We start from the raw sequence: 10,153 nt of genomic DNA, 5'->3' as shown, positions 1-10,153 counted from the left end.
TAAGTATCCCTCTATGCGTGTAGCTCCGTTGCTGATGCAGGCGGGCAATAAGGATCACATGTTGGGCAATTTGCTTGGCATTCGCCTATACTACGCCAACACGGGCTGCCCGGCAGCGTGACACATCAGTGACAGATCTAACATATAAACCACGCTAGAGTACCCGCCATTCCATCTAACATATAAACCACGCTAGAGTACCCGCCATTTCAAGGGCACTCCTCGCGCGAGACGTTCTTCACCGCAGGATGAATTCACCACAGTACTTTTTTGGCTGCTGGCATGGGTCAACCGTTGGCTTTTTCTCACATTAATGTAAGCTTATAGAGAGGATGATAGGTGGGGCTCGTTGGCTGTGGGGTCATGCGACCCATGTGAGTTTTCTCCAGGTTTTGGTACGCGAGGTGTGCAGCGCGTCCTCGCCAATCGTGGCCTGGGTAAAAGGAACCTAGAGACCCCCGCGGCCGCCTCCCTCTTCTCGCGCTTCCTCCCCAAGCCCCACCTCGCCCCACGCCGCCCATCTCCGCCTCCTCTCTCACGTCCTCCCCGCCGCCATGGCCTAGCCCACCCTCGTCATCGACCTCCCCAAGCCCCCCCTCTCTCTCTCTCGGGGGTGCTGCTGGTCGCAATCTGGACGAAGAAAAGGAGACCCCGGAAGAAGTTAGAGCGTCCTGCTGGTGGCTAGATCGATGCGGCCGACGGCGAGTGCCGGTGAGCGACGGGGAGGCCCCTACCTCTCCGCATCTTCTCCCAGGTTCCCGATCTGGAGCGGGTGGGACGGACGCCGGCGAGGCCAGCCCCCCCCCCCTCACACGCAGGTACTCCCCCTCTCCCCGTTGTGCCCTCTCTCTCTTCTCCGACCCCTCTTTCTTGTTACACACAGGCAGCACACCATATGAATCAAAAGTTAATCACGTGCTTCTTGCCCCTCTCTCTCTCTCCCTCTCTTCACATGTACTCTTGTGGATTTAGTCAGATTTGATTTATTCTTGTTTCCTTTCCAGATTTAATTTCATCCTTGTTTCCAAGCTCTTCCTATTCATAATCTATTAAATAATGACTTGTACATACGTATTTTATCATGTCTACTAATAATCTCATCACATTGCAGTTCATACATCAGTTTATTTTATCCTGTTTCCTTCAAGTATGTATTTAGGCTGTTCATTTTCCCTTTTTCAGATGTATGCCATGTATGTGTAGCCATGGTTCTGAAACACCCCCATTCCTTCTCTTCCTATCAATTTTCATTGATTCAGTTATTTGACTAAATGATAATATATGCCCCAGGGTTAATTAGTACCTAAAATGCTACCTTTGGTTTGTGAAAAAGATCTAGAGTGGCTTCTGCAGCTCCTGTTATGTTTCATTGATTCAGTCATGTAGTAGGATAGTTCCACTGGATTTTACTAAATGGTTTTGTAGCTTTACTTAGTGAAAATGCCTCAATTGGTTTCCGCAACATTGCTTGTCTGTTGGCAGCTGGAGCATACTTGGTACATGAGCCTTGCCGTGAGTGGTGGTGCAACGGTGACCTTGACGAGCAGGGCAATGGCCAGACACGAGTAAGACACCAAAGATGACTGGAAGCACTCAAAAAAGTTTACCACGCTGGAGCTATGTCAGGTACCTACTGTTCTTTTGTGTTGTGTGTTTTCTATTTCCCGTCAGAAACTCATTCCATAATCAATTTGCAGGTTGTACGAGGGCAGTTAATGAATATACTTGCGACCCTTTTACTCTCAGGTAAATCACTAATTATTACATGATCTTTCATAGTTGAAGTACCTACCAAAGGTAGTTATTTTATCCTTCTAACACGAGCAATGAACATTTTTTGCCATTAATTATGGTCACATTATTGCTTCTTGGTTAAAAAAATTCAGTAGAGGGTTGTAGCTATTTGGAGTGCAGAATTATTAAGTACAGAGCAAGGATTCCAATTGGTCATACATGAAGTGATACTCTTGCAAGAGCTATGCAATTAAAGTTCATTTAATTACAGTTTCACCACACTATGAAAAGGGTACAACCTACCAATCTTGAGAGCATTAATGTAACAACTTTTTGTAGCTTAGAAATCCAATGGAAACTAATAAGGTAAATATGCTTCTTTCTTGCAGACTTGCAGTTCTGTTTTATTCATTACCCTGCTGCAAGCTCTTGGTCGTATACTGTATATAAGTAAATTGTCTTTGCTTCTTGGTCCAAGGGACAAAATTGCTGAATGATTTTGGCATCTCCTGATTTTCCTTCTCCATGGTTTGCCATGTTCTGTGGTCTGAATTTAGTTTCTTTTTCTTTGTCTAAATTCTGTGCAAATTCATGGAACCCACACTGTTTGCAAGTTTGGTTTGCCTTTTTCCTTTAAAGATTTGTACTGCTCTATTTTTTTTAATTGTTGAGGCAACAAAATACCCCTTATGTCATGTATGCTTCTTTGATAGCAGTTTATTAAGTGCTTATACCATAATATCTCTGATATAAGTACTCTAATTATAATAGTAGCAATCTAAATTTATTATTGGCTTGAAAATAAAATATTTGTGAGGATAGAAAGGAAATATCAGCTTCACTCTGCATTTCTTATAGATGTACCTAGGAGAAATGCAGAATTAAGAAGAGCTATTTTCAGAACACCACTATCTATATCTCTATATATATGCGGAACTCAGAACTCTTTTTGAAGATGGATGGATGAACTTGATCCCTGTCCATCTCTGCTTTTTGTCGGTACATGATTGTGCACCTCCTATGCCTACTTAATTGTGTGTTCATTTTGTTAATCAAGAAGCATATGATTTTATGGCTGGGTACGTTGAAAATATATAAAACCTTTCTTCTTTTGGATAATCTGTTTCCCTTTCGCTAATCTTTGTTACTTGCCTACACATCTATGCATACTATTCACTACTGCTACCAATCCCATGCTTGTTTGTTCAGATACTTGAATGGTGGAACATGGCTTTTGTTCGATGGCGATTTTCCATTCTTTGTATGTGTTGCATTCTTTTGTCCAAAAGTAGAGATGTACTTTCTTCAAGAAGAAAATGCTAAGTCTTTTACTAGCAAAATGTCGATCTTGCACATTTAGCTCTCTACGCACAGTCTCACTATCATCTTGTGTAGTTTATTTATAGGGGTTGAATACAGAATTTTAGCCCTCCTATTTTAGAGTATGAATCGGAATCTAAATCAGCAATTGTAAAAATGATCAGTAATTGTGCTTACTTTTCAGACTCTCCTCATTTTCTCGCTGCTGAACCCCTGCCATCATCATGTCCAGACTGGCTGTCTCCATGGTTGTGGCGCCAAGGTCACCGCATCTTACATCCTGATGCATGTAAGACAATATGATTAAGCTCCCTGTATTTTGTTAATTTTTGGTCTTACTAGTGTATATATTCATTTCTATTTTGTGCTCATGGGGCCTTGATGTATTACGTACAAGGTGTGTTAGGTTGAAGCATGAGGCTGGAAGGGGTCTTGTGCGAGGACTAGCGTTTGCTTTAGTCAAACCAAAATACTTCTAAAATTGCAGCTGCACTTGTTGGTCTGATGTACATGAGAAGCCCCAATTTTGTTGGCAATAGATGCATGGTTTCTCAGTAATTAAAATAACTTAATTTTTTATATGATGTATGGCAGTCATGTGTCTGATGTTCTTCGTGTATCGGATTCCAAGAGTTTTAGGATGGGCGGTACGGTTCCCATGTTTGATGTTTTTTACTTTCGCAAAATTGGTCGATGCTGATGAGAATGGCACCGGTGGTCTTCGACACTTATATTTTTTATGTATATAATGTTCCCAAGTTTATTCTTTTACTCTCTTTGGTTCAATAAGATTAAGATACATACTTTGCCTTGTGCTGAATCTGATGTCATTCAGATTCTAGGATTTTTAGGATGGGTTGCAAGTTTCTCTTGTTGGACGTTTTCTTTGTTTCTTAATTTTTTTGTGATAACATGGGTGATCCTGTTTCTACCTCAAACTTGCCTTTCTATGTTTCAGTTTCAAGAAGACATTATTTGATGTTAGATGGCCATTATGTTCGCTTCATATGGACAGAGGACTAATGGTACTCTTCCATGAAGAGAAGCAAGTGGATCAGTATGTAGTAGCAGGTATCAATGTTTTCTCATACTGATGATTCTGAAGTAATTAGATTGAGAAAATTGCTTTATTCCCCAATTTCTCTCTGAAACCTTTGCCTTGTCCATAGTCATACCTAAATGAGTTACTTTATTTCCTATAGCTCTATTACTTTTTTCCCTAGAAGCACTCTCTTTAGTCTCCTTTACAATACCATGATCAGGAGGCAAGAAATATGTGTGAATGGAATAAGAACTGTATATAGTTATTGATAAGCATCTTCCACTATCTAACATATAAAGCCTCCTAGAGTACCCGCCATTCAGGAGGCCTTCCCGTGCGCATCATTCCTGTCCGTTCGATCTCCTTTGACTTTGGCTCCTGGTCGTTTGATCATTTGACTGGTGGTAATTTTTGGTCACTGTGTAATTAATTTCTTGGCCTATGACTGGTGGGCTCAGCACTCACATGGATTGGCTGGGTCAGTTGTTCCCTTGTCTGCGAGGGATTAGGCAGCCACTCCGCGCCCGCCCCGTGCTCGACGTGCACATCCTGAGCCCCGCGCCCCCTTGGCTCTCTCCTCTCCCTCCTTGTCTCCAACCCTAAACATTTTCCCTCTCCACCCCACAGCCGCCTCCCCTAGCTCCTCGTCCCCTTCACTCAGTCCATCCCTCATCATCTCGGATCCAGCAGATCTGAGGCGTGCGGGTGCGGAGGCGAGTTTCTCCGCCGGCGGCTGCGGCGGTCACCTGCAGGCAAAGGGCGGTGGCGGCACTCGATTTGATCTGCAGGAAAGATAGAACATGAGGAGAGAGAAGGAAGGAAAGGAGGAACGCCACCATGGGCGAGGAGGGGCAACATGGTCTTCGTGGTGGGAATGGAGGAGCAGAGGAGGATGGAGGTGGGTGGTGGGAGCAGAGTAGCAGGAGTTCCAGGTCCAGGCGACGCTCGTGGAGTGGAGAAGCTCATCGTCCAGCATCACCATCCCCAATCTAGGTTGCTCCCCACCCCCCTCCTCCCCCCAGTTATTATATCCCAGTTCTCTGATTCTGTGATTTTGATTTCTCAGTTTGTGTTTTTTCAGATCTGAGCTATGTTTTTAAGGCGGTAAGGCGAGGCGAGGCGCTGGGGGGGCGCCTCACCGCCTAAGCGCTAAAGCGTAAGGCGAGGCGACGCCTTAGACACGTGCATATATAATATATGGCAGCCAATTAGGAGATTTAACAACTAGCATTAACTTAATAAATTGTACATACATATATAATAGATGGCCACCAATTAGGAGATTTAACAACTAACATTAACATATAAACTGTTACCAAAGCATAGGCCTCAAATCATCTTGTGTATATGACAAAACGGCGCCTTTGAAGTTCAGCTTCATCCTCCTCATCAATATATCGCTCCATAGCTTTAAACTTTCTAGTGTTTAAGGAATTGTGCATCTCTATCCTAATCTCCATGGATGCCTCGGGACACTTATCCGCATCACTGGAACCCCCAGAAAAGTGCTGCTTTAGCCTTCTCACTCCACCATGGACTATCTTGCCACACAATGTACACTGGAGTAAATCTTTCCTCTCTAAATCTGGCCAGAACCCATACTTCCAGGCTGGAACATCTGATGTAGCTCTTCTCCTAGGATCATTGGCTAGATCCATCAGAGCAGGTACACCTGGCTACTGTCAAAGAAAAAGAGAGAAGAGCCAAATCACTAGAGCAGCCAGATCAAGCATGGGGAAGGAGAGAAGCAGTGGTGGGGCTGCTGCCTTGTGGGTGGAGAAGCAGATCTGGGAAGAAACAGATGCAGATGAGGAGCGGGCAAGCACATCTAGCTACACTGCTGTGCATAAGAGAGGCAGCACCTAACAGTTAGTAGAGGAGCTGTGCATAACAGAGCAGGCAAGCATGGCAAGCTACACTGCTGGATGGAAGAAAGAGGATAGGGGGAAAGGGGGGAGAAGAGAGGGCTGAATTCATACCTTGATGTGGTGCTGATCTGCTGGAAGAGGGTTGCGCCAGAGGAGGATGGGGAGGAGCTGCAGCCAGAGAGGAGGGGGAGGAACTGTGGCCGGAGGGAGGAGGCTGGCGGCTGCCGCAGATCTGAGGAGGAAGCCTCCGTCAATGGTCCAGAGAGGAGACAGGAGAGACCTCTCGCGTCGATTCACTCTCTCTTTCCCCTTCTCATAACTGGTCGCACCTGAACCAATGTTTCCCGCGCCTGTGTTCCCGCCCAGGTCAGTTTTCCCACCTGCAATCTCTGTTTCCCTGCCTGACAAGCTAAGGCGTCCGATTTGGTCTGAGGCGTGCAAGGCGGCGCTAAGGCGGACGCTTCAGACGCCTTACAGCCTAAGGCGGACGCCTTACACGACTGTCTAAGGCAAGGCCGACGCCCTGAGCCTGGAGGGCGCCCTGACGACGCCTTACGGACGCCTTGAAAACAGAGGATCTGAGATAGAAAAGAAGAGAAATAATCTTGTGGAATTTCTTATCTGAGATAGAAAAGAAGAGAAAGATCTTGTGGAAGAGCTTGACGAAAAAGAAAGGGGTGAATCATCTCTTTCTCCCAATCATGTTTGTTTCTGCATTTTCATTTTTATGTTATATATGGTTTGCTCAATCCCTATTTGTTGCTCCCCTCCCCCCTCTTCCTCCCCCAGTTATTATATCCCAGTTCTCTGATTCTGTGATTTTGATTTCTCAATTTGTGTTTTTTCAGATCTGAGATAGAAAAGAAGAGAAATAATCTTGTGGAATTTCATATCTGAGAAAAGAAGAGAAAGATTCTTGTGGAAGAGCAGCTTGACAAAAAAGAAAGGGGTGAATCATCTCTTTCTCCCATTCATGTTCGTTTCTGCATTTTCATTTTTATGTTATATATGGTTTGCTCAAACCCTATTTATATTCAACTTCTTCGAACCATCTATTTTTCTTGCACTAGAATATTGCAAAGGGAAAATTTATTTACAAAGCTTGTCATTTTGATCTTGTGTAGGCGGCACAACTGTACACCACCATGAACAGGTTGTTTCATCGCTACAACTCATATAGCAAGCTATGCCAGTATGGCAATATCTGATAGTACGGCTGATCACAATTCCAGGGGCAACACTCACATTTCCCCTCCAAAATTCAACATTTTCATATTTTGAGGAGCTTTAGTACGTTTGCTCACCGATGAACTAGAAGTTGTTTTGTGTACTGCATGATTGAGGAAGTGCTATTGCAGATCAAAGGTGAGCCTATTCTATTTTCTTTCTTCAAGCTCAGGTGAAGGTTTATCTCCTCTTCACTAATGTTAAATCTTTATCACCGCATTGATTAGTTGGTAGAAGCATCTGCTGGGAATCAAGTGTTACATGGCTGTGGGTGACAAGGTATGCTAAGGCCATCTGCTTTATTGTGACTTAAGAGACTACAATACTCTAGGGTATCCTAAGGTTTTATTTCAATTATACGATGAGCATGGGTCCCATAACATACTTAAATAGTTAGAAAATCTGAAGCACCTCTTAATTTGTTCGCTAGCAGTATGAATCAGAGCTGGGTACTTTTAGCTGTTGTGGGATGAGAATATACATATAATTGTTGGTGCTTTTGTGTTCATTTATACTAAGAAGATTAGGCCCGTCAGGGTATGATTTACCTGGGTTTTTTGGATTTTTTACTGCCTCTAATGATTTACGCGTGTTACCAGGGACGCACGAGAACTACTTACGTGTGAACGTAACGATCTTCTCTGTTCTCTCTAGAGCGTTCGTGACCTCCACCTCTTTGACCGCCCACCGCTTTGACTGGGCTATCTCTATCTCTCCCAAAAATTCTGGTTCAATCCCGTGTCGTGGCTCTACCGATCTATGTGCGTATAAAAAGCCCCCCGTGGCGTGGGTCTCTCATGTCACGGCTGTGCCCAAACCGCTCCTCACCAATAGACCCATCTCTCCTGATACTGCCCTCCAGCCTCCACCCGAGATACCACGGCGCGCTACGTCGCCGCTCCGGCTGGCCGGCCGAGAGGTGCGTGCAGGCAACAACATGAATCAGGAGAGCTGCGTACCATCGCCTCCTCATGGATCTTCCTCGGTTCCGGCTCCCTGGCCTGAAGGCACAGATAAACAGCGGTGTCCTTTGTGTGGTCCAAGGGGGCAAACCTGCAGCTGGTGGCGAATAGCTCGCTGCCCTGCTGCTCTCCATCCTAATAGGCTCCCCTCATCCTTCCCCAGGTTCGCTCCGGCTGCCGGTCCCCTCCATCTACCCCATGGCCGATGTTAAAGAAATAAACACATGATGTGCTGAATAGCTGACATACAGAGGAAATGCTACAGCTTGATGATTGTTGCAGAACTACATCATTTTTAGGTATTTAGTGTTCCTTTTGTGATAGTTTTCTCTCCTATAAAAGTAAAATGAATCATTTTTAATTCTTTGAACAAGGTTGCCAAAAGTAGGGCGCTCAGCCGTTGAGGCATTATCACATTTTTAAGAAGCTTCGCAAAATCTGCTCTTATACTAAAGAAATCTAATGTAGGTTTGTTGTCCTTATTGGGTACTGATATGCTGAACACATGATATTAAATATACAGTGAAGTGGGTATGTTTATACTATCTACACAGGATTGCCATTTTCTTGAACTGTTGTTGGGATTATCATGGATTGGGATGCATTATGATAATAAGATATTAGGTATTGATATATGATCTGTATGTCACACTTGACTTCATCATCCTTTGTTTTCAGATCTATTCTTTAGGCATACACTAATGTGGTAGCTTGGGTCATATTCTGTAGCTAATTTAGTCACCACAATACTCGCCCCCCCCCCCCCCCCCCCCGACTTTCAATATAAAGAACTTCCACTTGCCATTTTACATGATAAACACTACATTCTATTTATTTATGGCCCAAAACTTATTATTTGTGGATAGCCACAACTGAGGTCTTGAGTTTTTGAGTATCATAGAAGAACCACGTTCCTTTCGCAGCGATAGATCAACATTTGACCCTTTTTTAGCTATTATAGGAAGACTAAGATGCACAAAATCAACCTGTGTTAGGCCAATGGTCTTTCCAAATGTGAAATCTTGCATGCGTTATTTATCAATTCCAAAAGGTGATGGTTGTGTTATTACGTTGGAAAAGAGGTACTTGTACAGTTTTGCTACTGATTTTGACCAAGGATTTTTCGGCTCTCATCTCTATATGTATATGCTTTTTTCAGGTTAGTGGTTTAGGAGTTCCTGCCAACACTGGCTTTTGGAATTTATCCTCGCTTCATCAGTTGGGATTTCTGTACAAAACTAAGATAATTTATTTTGGTGCTTGCGATGAGTATTAGATAGAGGGGTGATGCACACATACTTCACCCAGTGTATCTGTTCATGTATGTTGTTAATTGACTAATTAGACAAAAAACCTCTATCTGTATGGTGTTTGTGATGATGCTATCAATTCACCAAACACTAAAATACCGGGTTGTGCTTTTCAAATCTAGCAAATTAATTCTCTATTGCTTCTTGTTCAAACAGAGGTATTAGATCTATTCTGTGCCATGAGTCTTACTGTCAAAAAATTATATAAGCCGCGCTAGATGATTATAGGTAGCTCATATCAAGAACTTTGTTTTAGCAGCACAATTCGGATAAATTTGCACTTTTTCACCAACGAACAAGGTGTTACATACCAGATCAAAGATTGAAGCCAAGCTGAACATTGCGATCCTACAGATCTGCCAAGTGGTTCCTCATGAAATAGATAGTAGTGCCGTGAAAGAACACTACCTAATGCCATCTTCTGAGAAAGCTGGACATGCAAAAATTGACAGTGTTGGACATTTCTCTTTGTAGCAACGAATAAATTCATTGTATTACTGTATAGCCATGGTGGAAATCTTTTTTGGATAACAAGAAACAATTTGCTTCTCATCAGAGATAATATTGCAGTCTATCAGAAAAAATGTTAGCTATTTAATTAAACAAAAAACTCTGTCACTCATAGCAACAGATGATAAACTATCAGACTACCTGATAGAAAAGCAAAATTGCCACATTATTTAGAACATT

The 10,153-nt window shown here is 43.3% G+C and overlaps 1 long non-coding RNA gene across 12 annotated transcripts; it reads left to right on the top strand.

The window, feature by feature from the left end:
* Positions 1–236: 236 nt before the first annotated feature.
* On the top strand, positions 237–9,600 carry LOC123143687 (uncharacterized). Of its 12 annotated transcripts, none has more exons than XR_006470983.1 (10): positions 237–818; positions 1,483–1,626; positions 1,698–1,746; positions 3,239–3,343; positions 4,013–5,089; positions 5,178–6,641; positions 6,813–6,913; positions 7,089–7,329; positions 7,419–7,470; positions 9,313–9,600. It is a non-coding gene; the product is annotated as an uncharacterized lncRNA (long non-coding RNA). The 12 variants fall into 12 exon arrangements; XR_006470999.1 differs by lacking the exon at positions 237–818 and having other exon boundaries at positions 947–1,626; positions 6,813–6,939; positions 7,089–7,117; positions 7,197–7,329; XR_006470984.1 differs by lacking the exon at positions 237–818 and having other exon boundaries at positions 950–1,626; positions 7,089–7,117; positions 7,197–7,329.
* Positions 9,601–10,153: the final 553 nt, after the last annotated feature.

This window comes from Triticum aestivum, chromosome 1B, assembly GCF_018294505.1.
Source record: "Triticum aestivum cultivar Chinese Spring chromosome 1B, IWGSC CS RefSeq v2.1, whole genome shotgun sequence".
NCBI classification, from domain to species: Eukaryota; Viridiplantae; Streptophyta; class Magnoliopsida; order Poales; family Poaceae; genus Triticum; species Triticum aestivum.
This window is presented reverse-complemented; position numbering and strand designations above follow the sequence as displayed.